Genomic DNA, 9,639 nt, shown 5'->3' with positions numbered 1-9,639 from the left:
TATTTGTATAGTGCCAATTCGTAATGCGTTATCGCAAAACACTTCACAGAAAGCATTTTTTGTGTTTTTCTTGTCTTTTTGTGTATTTTTGTTGTCATTTTCTATATTTTTAATATTTTTCTGAGTAATTTTGTATATACTGTTAATGTTTTGTTTATTTTTGTAGTGGTTTTGTGTGTTTTTGGAGTATTTTCTGTGTTTTTTACTTGTCTTTTACTGTAGTTTCCTACAATGTTGTATTGTTTTGTGTATTTCTCCATCACTTTTCTACATTCACTTTGGGGGCCGCATAAAATTAGACCTAATTCTGGGTTGGTTTTTTTTTCTTAATTTTGGTTTTTTTTTTAACCTCCACGAAGGCGTGTCCTCTGCTCTGACTGCAGCTGAGTGCTGCGTTAGAGTATCAGAAAAGTCTGCAAAACAGTTAGCGAGATCTGTAGCCTGTAGCTTTTGCCCAAAACTGTGTGTGTAACTCCGCCCCTCCTACCTTTGCTCAGTGCAGAGAGAGATAACACACACACATTGATCAGGAGCCGGCTCCCTTTGTTCACGTCAAAGAGTCGGATCCCAGAGTAGTTTTGTTTGCAACCGACACATCACTATTATCCTAGACACACAGACACACAGATAGATTAGCCTATACTGTCATTTTCAGTGAGAAACACATCTCCTTTTTCTTTGGAAAAAGAAATCAACCAAACATTTGTTGATTGAACATCTATCAGTAATACAACATATCCATCACCCTGAAACTGTGAAACAGAACCCACTACAACTTCAATGAGAAGGATGAGGTTGAGAGGATGCGCAGAACTCTGCAATGTTTGGCTGACTTTGAAAGAGTCTGAGATTTTAATCGTTCTCCATGCAAAGTCTATTTCTGTTTTTCTGTCCACTTTCACACAAGTGGGGGCCTACATGGTGGCAAAGGATATCTTAATAGCACATTTGGCTAGCGCAAAGCAATGTAGCTCTCGCCATGTTTGCGCTATTTTGATGAGATTGTGTCTCTGTATTGTTCCAGAGGCCAATGTGTAATTTGTGGCATTGCATGGAGGCCCCTGACTGCTGGTCTATTAATATTGTCGTTTACAATGTTTGTCATGCTGTTTTTAATTTTTATTCACATACCCCCATGGCAATTTGCATACCCGTGGTGGTACCAGTGGCGGCTGGCCAATAGAGGGCACAAGGCCGCCGCCCCACCACTCTCCACGTTTGTTTGAGTGAGACATAAAAAATAATAATGAATTAAAAATACTACGAAACAAATGTATACCTGTATTTAGATAATCAGAATAAATATTATATAGATGATGATGATGTGTGAAGTTGTTTCGTTCATCTGTGTCTGATTGGTGACGTGTTTCCTGTTTAGGGCGCACTAATCTTTACTGTCCACTCTCGTTCAAAGTTTTGCATTCACAGTAACGCCTCTTCAATACGAGTGAATGGACTGTCTCTGGGCGCAGTTTACCTGCGTCCAGACACTCTCTGCGGCTGTGCAGAGTTGAATGCAGCCGGAACATTTACACAACACCCTCCTCCCGCCATGGGAGGGGCTGACGTCACAGTGGTCCATCATAAAGTGGCTTTGACAGGTGAAACCGTGGGACGTTAGAAGGAGAATCAAAATGAAGGAAGAGAAATTAAATAATTCTGCTTTCCCTGCTTACCTGCTGACTCAGCATGCTAAAGACAGGTAGGACTATTCAAAACACTTTATAGATAAGGCAAAGAAACATGAACAAACTAGGAACAAACTACATTTGATGATTTCAAATCTTGAATATGTCCATAGTTTGTAACCTAGGTCTTAAATGATATTTTTTCACGTCTTAAATTATGTATATTCATTTACCACTTTATTTTTCACCCCTTTCACACAAAATGAAACCAGAAACACACACATTGACAGAAAATCCACAAAATATGATAGAAATGATACTGATTAGAACACTAACTGAAAAAACAAGGATCATTCTCCTGTAACCACATCAGGAGGAAGATGACCATAAATGATAAAAACTATAGAAATAAATCTATTCATGATTCATATTTACAAAATGAGATTCTTTAAAATATGTGTTATCATTATGATCTATTATTGTTTTTTCATAGTATTCTCAGCAAAATGTGGTAGTTGGACATAAGGAGGTACTTGGATTCAGAAATGAGAGAAAGGGGTACTTGAGCCAAAAAAGTTAGAGAACCACTGGTATATACTACTACTATATACTATGTTTGTTCTTACTTGTTTATGGGTTCAATAACAATAAATGTGGTTAGTTTGAAAGCAGTTCTGTGACTGCAATTGTCTTTATTTATTTGTTCAAAGCTACACAAAACCTGTTTTTGGTGTATATCTATTTTTGAGTTGTAGCCCCCCTGGAGAAAAATGCACCAACTGCCACTGGGTGGTACCCGTACCCCAATTTGGGAACTTAAGCACTAATGTGGAGGAATGGCTCGCTTGGCTACCACTCCTCAGTCACATCTATAGTTCTGAGTTTAACCAAGAGACAATGGGTCTGCTGATGACCTGCAGATGAGGAGATATTCCGGTACCTACAAGTAGATGTAAAGCTCCAAAGCTTCTGTGATGGTTTAACTTGCATGATGACTATGATGATGATGGCTGTAGGAAAGCTGCACCTACTAAGGGACCCATGGTCAGCTCATCACAGGATACAGGGTTAGTATAGTGTAAAAGAACCATTAAATTCTCCAAATGTCCTCGGTCTCTGCATACATACTGAACAAAGCAAAGCTGCTTTGAATAAACAGCTTGGTTCAGATTAATCTTATTTGGTTTGATTTCTCTCAACAGACACAGGCTGAACATCTTTCGTTGAAAACACTTAATACTACAAACAAATGCACAAGGTTGTTTGGATGTTTTGCGCTCTATTTGCTATTTCCCTTTCATACTGTATTAATGGACCTGCATTAGGCGAGAAGAACAAACATTTTAAGGGAACAAAAAGATACAAGAGCTGATAAAAATAAACACACAAGCATGCACGCATTCAGTTTTTGTGAGAGACAATGTCCCTGAATACATGTTTTTGCACACATAGTAAAGACATCCCAGTTTGACATTCTCATCTGAGAGGATGTTTAACAGCCTGTGTGCAAACATACTTTTACAACAGCACAGGATGTTCATTTTTTTACGGAGCATACGCTACACATACCACATCGATTACGCTTCCAACAAACATTCAACTGGCTGTCCACTCCATTAAATTGGACATCTACCTTTTTTTTTTTTTTTTTTTTTTACTTTTTTTTTTTTAATTGGACATCTACCTATAAAAGCAAGAAACTTCTGCATGCGTGCGTGCGTGTGTGTGTCTGTGTGTGTGTGTGTGTGTGTGTGTGTGTGTGTGTGTGTGTGTGTGTGTGTGTGTGTGTGTGTGTGTGTGTGTGTGTGTGTTTGTGGAGCAAATTTCTCCCCGACGCGGTGTCTGTTCAACCTGAAACTTTATAAACAGCTTGCACGTAACCCGAATGTATGCATGCATCATTTTGGACTTATTTGGTGATTTCAAAAAGTTTATTTTGATGTTTGTTTTACCATTATTGGCGGGCAATGGCCGCGGCTGTGCTGAAAACGAACAGCGAGAAATGCACATGTCTCTGCGGATACGGCATTATAAACGTTGATATTTTCACCACGTGCTATATAACCAAATGTGCACCTTGGATGTACATGCTGAACACACACAGAGCCGTTTAGAGAGAGTTGCGACAACGGAAGAGTTCCCAGTAGTTTCAAATAGTTCCCGGAAATTGTTGGCGGCTGTTGATATCACGGGAATCTGAGGCTGATGGAGACGCTTCCTAGGAGGATGGACAGACGAAGTGGTGTATCAGTCTGGTTCCAGTAAAAAGTGATCATAAAAAGCTGTAAATTGACTGATATGTCGAAGTGGGGCAGTTAGGAGGTGACTTCATGTATTTAAGGAAACTTAGTACTTTTTTGTGCAACCTAACTTGTCTACAGCAGCCCTCCTACCTGCCCGTTCTGATTGGCCGAGTTGTCAGCCAATAAAGTGCGGCCCTTTTTAGGCTGCAGGATTTCTGTGGATTCTTTTTAGAAAACTGCTGTATGAAATTGTTTTATTTGTACAAATGTGTGTATCTTTTATCAGATTCTACCTAAACCGTCGCTGCAACCAGGGGTCTCACTCTGAACTGAATTCAAAACTTGAGAGCCCTGTATTACTATTACTACTACTATTACTACTATAATGTACAGGGAAAGATTAAAAAACGCTGATATTTTCACCATGTGTTTATAACCTAATGTGCACCTTAAGTAAATAAGGAAAAGCATAACAAAAGCATGCAGGGAAGCGTGCTCCATTGGCGCCACAGGCAAAATATGAGAAGAATCTGCTGAGGGGCGCCTTTAGTGTAAAACCCACCTGTTTTTTGTCTCTTTTCTATGGTAGTATGTTAGATATACATGACATGTTTGTGTGTAATTGATTTTCCCGCTGGTTTTTTTTTTAGTTTTTCCTTGCTGAAGGAGGGTCTAAAGACAGTGGATACTCCGGGACATTTATTATCCATTTGCTTAAATCCAGCAAACAATGGTGCAAACTTTATTTACCAATTTATCATGCGCATGTCCTATAGAATTAAACCAGAGAAACCGCACACGCTATTTTACTTTGCACCCGCAAATGAAACCCCTTTATATCACAACAAAGTACAGAGTATGTACACCTCTTTGTACATCCAACCTTCAAACACATACTCATTTAGCCTTATTTGCTAACTCTACTTAAGCCCCCACTATATGAATGCATTCTTTTGACGGGCACTGTACTGGTTTTTAAAAAGAAAAAATAAATTGTAAAACCGAAGTTCAAACTGTAGAAAGGGCTATTGTGTCTTTTTCACTTCTTACCTTTTTAGTAGTTGCAAAACTGGATCCCCCCCCCATAAAAAAATACCCACACATTTGATCTTGTACAATTAGATGTAACTTCCCAGATTGAAGCCAGTGAATGAAAGCAGTAGTGGTGGCCCTGTAACTTGAGGTGAAAGAGCTCAAGTTAAAAAGGTATGAGTCATTAATTGGATAACAACAAGATATTCCACTGCTTGGTAACAGGGTTACAGGATATCATCTTAGTAAACCGGCCTGAGCTTTTTGTACAGGCACCTTAATCCCATTTTACCTCTCTGGTTTCTCAGCCTGTTTGGAATCAGACCATCTGTCTATATCAACACCAGAACAAGAATATTTAGACAAATTCCCTTTAGAAATTGATTACCAGGAAATTCTGGTTCAATAAACAGGAAGAGATTCAAATTCTGATGTAGCTGGTTATGATTTGCAGTCCGCCTAAACAGGACTGAATCATAACATAACTTAAACACTAGAGTGGATATGTGTTAACTAGGCCACTGGGAGTGAGGCCCAAGGCCAAGGCAGACTGACTTGATAATAATGTATCATGTTTTTCTGCAGTCAGTGCCTTCTCCTGGCCCTTCTCTGTCTTCTCTATTTCAGGTGTCGTGAAGCTGATGATGGCAGTTCCTGATCTGTGGTTCATGGCTCAACTAGTCTGGGACACCCTGATGTTCTATTTCTCTATAATGTTTTGTTGGTCCTTACGTCCACTAATCCCAACCAGTCGACGCAGATGGCTGCCACCTCTGAACCTGGTTCTGCTGGAGATTTCTTCCTGTTAAAAGGAAGTTTTTTTTTTTTTTTGTTTAATGTTTTTATTAATGTGCACAGGAACATTATATCTCAATTGTACAATACAAGTGAAAGTAGCACACTGTTTCATTTAGTTTTTTTTTTTCTCTTTTAACAATATAGAGTAAAAAAAAAAAAAAAAAACAGTCAGTCATACCTTTCTTGGAATATCTAATCTTTTCAACTTTCAGAAAAGACATGACCTCATTTATCCATTTAGTGCTGGATGGGGAACTTGTTGACTTCCAATGCATGAGGAGATGCCGTCTGGCAATGAGAGATGTGAATGCTAAAATCTGCAGGTGAAGAGCTGAATAGTTGGAGTAGTTCTCGGGAATACCGAAAATAGCCACATGAGAAGAAACATCAACGTTTTTTGAAAGCACTTTAGACATGGTATTAAAATAGATTTGCCAAAATGTATTTAGAGTTGGACCGGAGAAAAACATATGAACAAGATCACAGGGCAATCCACCACACCTATCACAAATGTCTATGGTAGTTGGGAAAATTCGAGCAAGCCTTGCTTTTGAGTAATGACACCTGAACAAAACTTTAAACTGGATCAGTGTGAAACGAGCACAGATAGTTGTCTTATGAATAAGTTTCAATGCAGAGTCCCACCAGCATTGGTCAAAGACCACTCATAATTCATTCTCCCTGGCTTCTTTTGTTTTTGTGGTTAAATAATTATCATATGATTGAATAAAATTATATATTTTAGAGATGATTGACTTTTGTGAGGGGGTTAATTGTAAAAGTTCAGTTCAAGGCTGCTCAGGAGGAAGGTAAGGAAAACCAGGGAATAGTGCTTTGGCACAATTTCTCACCTGGAAATATCTAAATAGATGAGTGGGCGGTAGATTAAAGTCAAGCGATAAATCCGTACAAGAACTAAATGCTTGTTCATGTGGATCTTGTTGGGTTTTTTCTTTCTTATTATGAATTTTATATTTTGATAAACACATTGAGATGACTTTGTTGTAAATTGTGTTATAAAAATAAAATTGAATTGAATTGAATTGAATTGAATAATGCCACATAAAAGGCCCAATTAGTTTTAAACCTGTAAGTATTTTTCTGTTAACTCTAGGGGACACATTGAACATTTTGCCAAACTTTCTTGAACTGCATCAACTGCTGGCTCTAAGTTGACGTGTTACATTGTTTGAAAAATAAATTGAGAAACAAACAAAAATGCTATGAATAGGAAGCTATTCTGGGTTTACATATCGAGATTAGAAAGAAGCTAATCTGTATGTACGCTTGAAATGATAATATCTTGAGTAAAGTTATGTGAGTTAAGAAAATGATCCACATGAATAATTAATTTACAATGCAATCCTGTTGTGGTAAACTTTATAAGACTCAGGAGACTTGTTTAAATTGTTGCCATCTTACAGTCTGGCTCACTGACCATGATTTAATGTGCATCTTTTCATAGTCCTCATTAATCAATTAACTGTAAGTGTACGCCACTGGGAATGGAACTCACTTATGTCGGCCACATTATCATCTATTAGATGGGAATTACCTGTCTGTATCAGAGCTCCTCATTGGCTAAATGTGTTGCACTTCAGTGCCAGTGGAGTGTCCTATAGGGGGTTAAAGCTGTAAAATGACTGCAAAATATAGAAAACAGCGTTCTAAGTTGTTCACAAATGTCAAAATTATGAGTTGTGTTCAGGTGTCCCTAACTTATTTGTCACAGTGAAGTGGTTTCAACACTGTCCTTGACCTGTTCTATCAATATTCAGTATGTTGTAAAGTGTACAAAAAAAAAAAGAGAGGGAGACTTTTACCTTTAAGATTGGAAAATCCAACCTCTCAGTGTGCAGTTGTTTGACTTTTTATGAATAAAACTCAGACATAGGCTATCAGAGACATTTAAGGTTATAAACTATACAATATATTCTGCTGTATGAAAATAGCATGCCATAATGAACCATCTGATTCTCTTCAGGAAGCACTAAATCCCTTGTGTAAACCTTGGAAGAGCTTAATCTTTGAATACATTTGTTATTTAAGAATATAAAACAGGTACAGTTGCACAGGTTATACACTTTCCCCCTTGGCACTAATGGGAGAGAGTATGTCAAAACATCCTGTTCCTGATAAGTGATTACATTGTCTAGCTCTTTTAAAACCAGTACCCTCTTGCCAAGTTTTTGCCTTTGCCAGACCTGAGATCTCAATGACAATACCAGTTTCAGTCAAATGTTGGCAGGCATTCTTATGCTGATTCTTTTTCTGAGCAGGAAGTTTGAGATTTGCCTTGAGTTACATGAACAAAGTCAGTCAACCTGGCTGGAAATCAGACACTCGACTTCTCAGCTCAATAATGAAAGAGGTAAGACGGGAGAGAGGTAAGACAGGAGAGAGTTTTGCAAGATGTTTTGCAAGATGTTCTGATGTGATTTTTTCCGGCGGGCATCTACTGGCTGCCTGATTGGCGCAGCCCTGACCGTCTACTGGGTGTGGGCCTTTGCTCCTCCACTGGGATCTTGGACGGGGGGCTCTCTGGACCCTCCCCTTGGGGGGTTGGGTGCTGAGGTGGGGGTGGGTGTTGGCGGGGGACCTTGGGGCATGGGGGTTGGAGTTGGTGGCTAGGTGTGCAGGGTCCTTGGCCCCTTAGGGCTTTCTCGGGTGTATATGTGGGGGGCGGTGGCTGCCTGTCAGCTTGGGATCTTCGAGGCGTCTGGAGGGCTGCTCGGTCATAAGGGGTGGCCTGGGGGTCCTTGGCCCCTGCTCTTTCTGCTGGCCTGGCTGCATCTTTGGTGCCGGGGCAGCGCTTGGGTTTGCTGTAGCGGTTTTTGCACATACATTGGTCCATGATGCACTGGCTTGCCTTGGGCTGTGGGATAAAACTCATACTGGGATTAATCTTAGACACGTTGATCTCACATACCAGGAGTACCAAATACTCCTTCCCTCTGTCCACAGCCACCACCATTACACCTAAGCTTCACACTTGTCACCAGACTGGCTTGAGTACATAACACAATAAGCACAATATATAGAACTACAACTTCACATCTCACTCTCACTTTAAAACATTCAACTCTTCCCCATCCTTTCTAATTCCTACCCTGACTCCCTCTTCCCTGTTCCCTCCCCCTCACCTAGGTGTAACACTGCCCTCTCTTTTTATATCATCCCTATAATAAAGTTTTCTTACCCTTCCTTAGTGAGTGGTCACAATTATCAAAATCAGAAAATCACAATAAGAATAATAATATTGTATGCAATAAAATAACAATAACAAAACATGCATTGCTGTCTTTAAAATATTGCACTTATTGTAGTGTTGACTTGACAGCATGTGCAAAGAAAAAAAAATAATGAAAGTGTCGTCCTTGACCACAGAAGATTTGAAGATCAATACCAAAACTGAATGAAGACTTACATCAAAATGTTTATCCAAATTGTTACACATATGTATAAAGTATTGTCTAATGATTAAACCAAAAAACAATGAAGTTTTGCTGAGGCAACCAGACAACCAGACTAACAAGCTGTGCAATGACAAGACATTGAGTTCTCACTGAAAAACCAAAACAGTCACAGATATTTCCAGCCACATTACCTGCAGTTTCATCATCTCACGTTAGTTCAGGCTTTTGTCTTCACCTCTCAGGGAAAATCTTGGTGGCATCTTGCCCTTGAAAGAAGAGCCTGTCGCCCTCACACAGTAATTATACCAGAGCTGACGTCTCCTTTTTCCATTGAATTATTGAAGAGGCGTAAAGGACACGAGATCCTATGTTAGAGAGACACGTTACTGTTCACGAGACATTCACCCAGAGGCAGAAATCCAAAAATGGACACTGTCAGTGCGAAACACACCACCTTCACATTATACTGTGTAGAGCCTTTGTCTGGTGTCACCTTAGAGTCATCCAAATCCTGTTCTCTTC

The sequence above is a fragment of the Gouania willdenowi genome, chromosome 5 (assembly GCF_900634775.1).
Source record: "Gouania willdenowi chromosome 5, fGouWil2.1, whole genome shotgun sequence".
Lineage (NCBI taxonomy): Eukaryota > Metazoa > Chordata > Actinopteri > Blenniiformes > Gobiesocidae > Gouania > Gouania willdenowi.
This window is presented reverse-complemented; position numbering follows the sequence as displayed.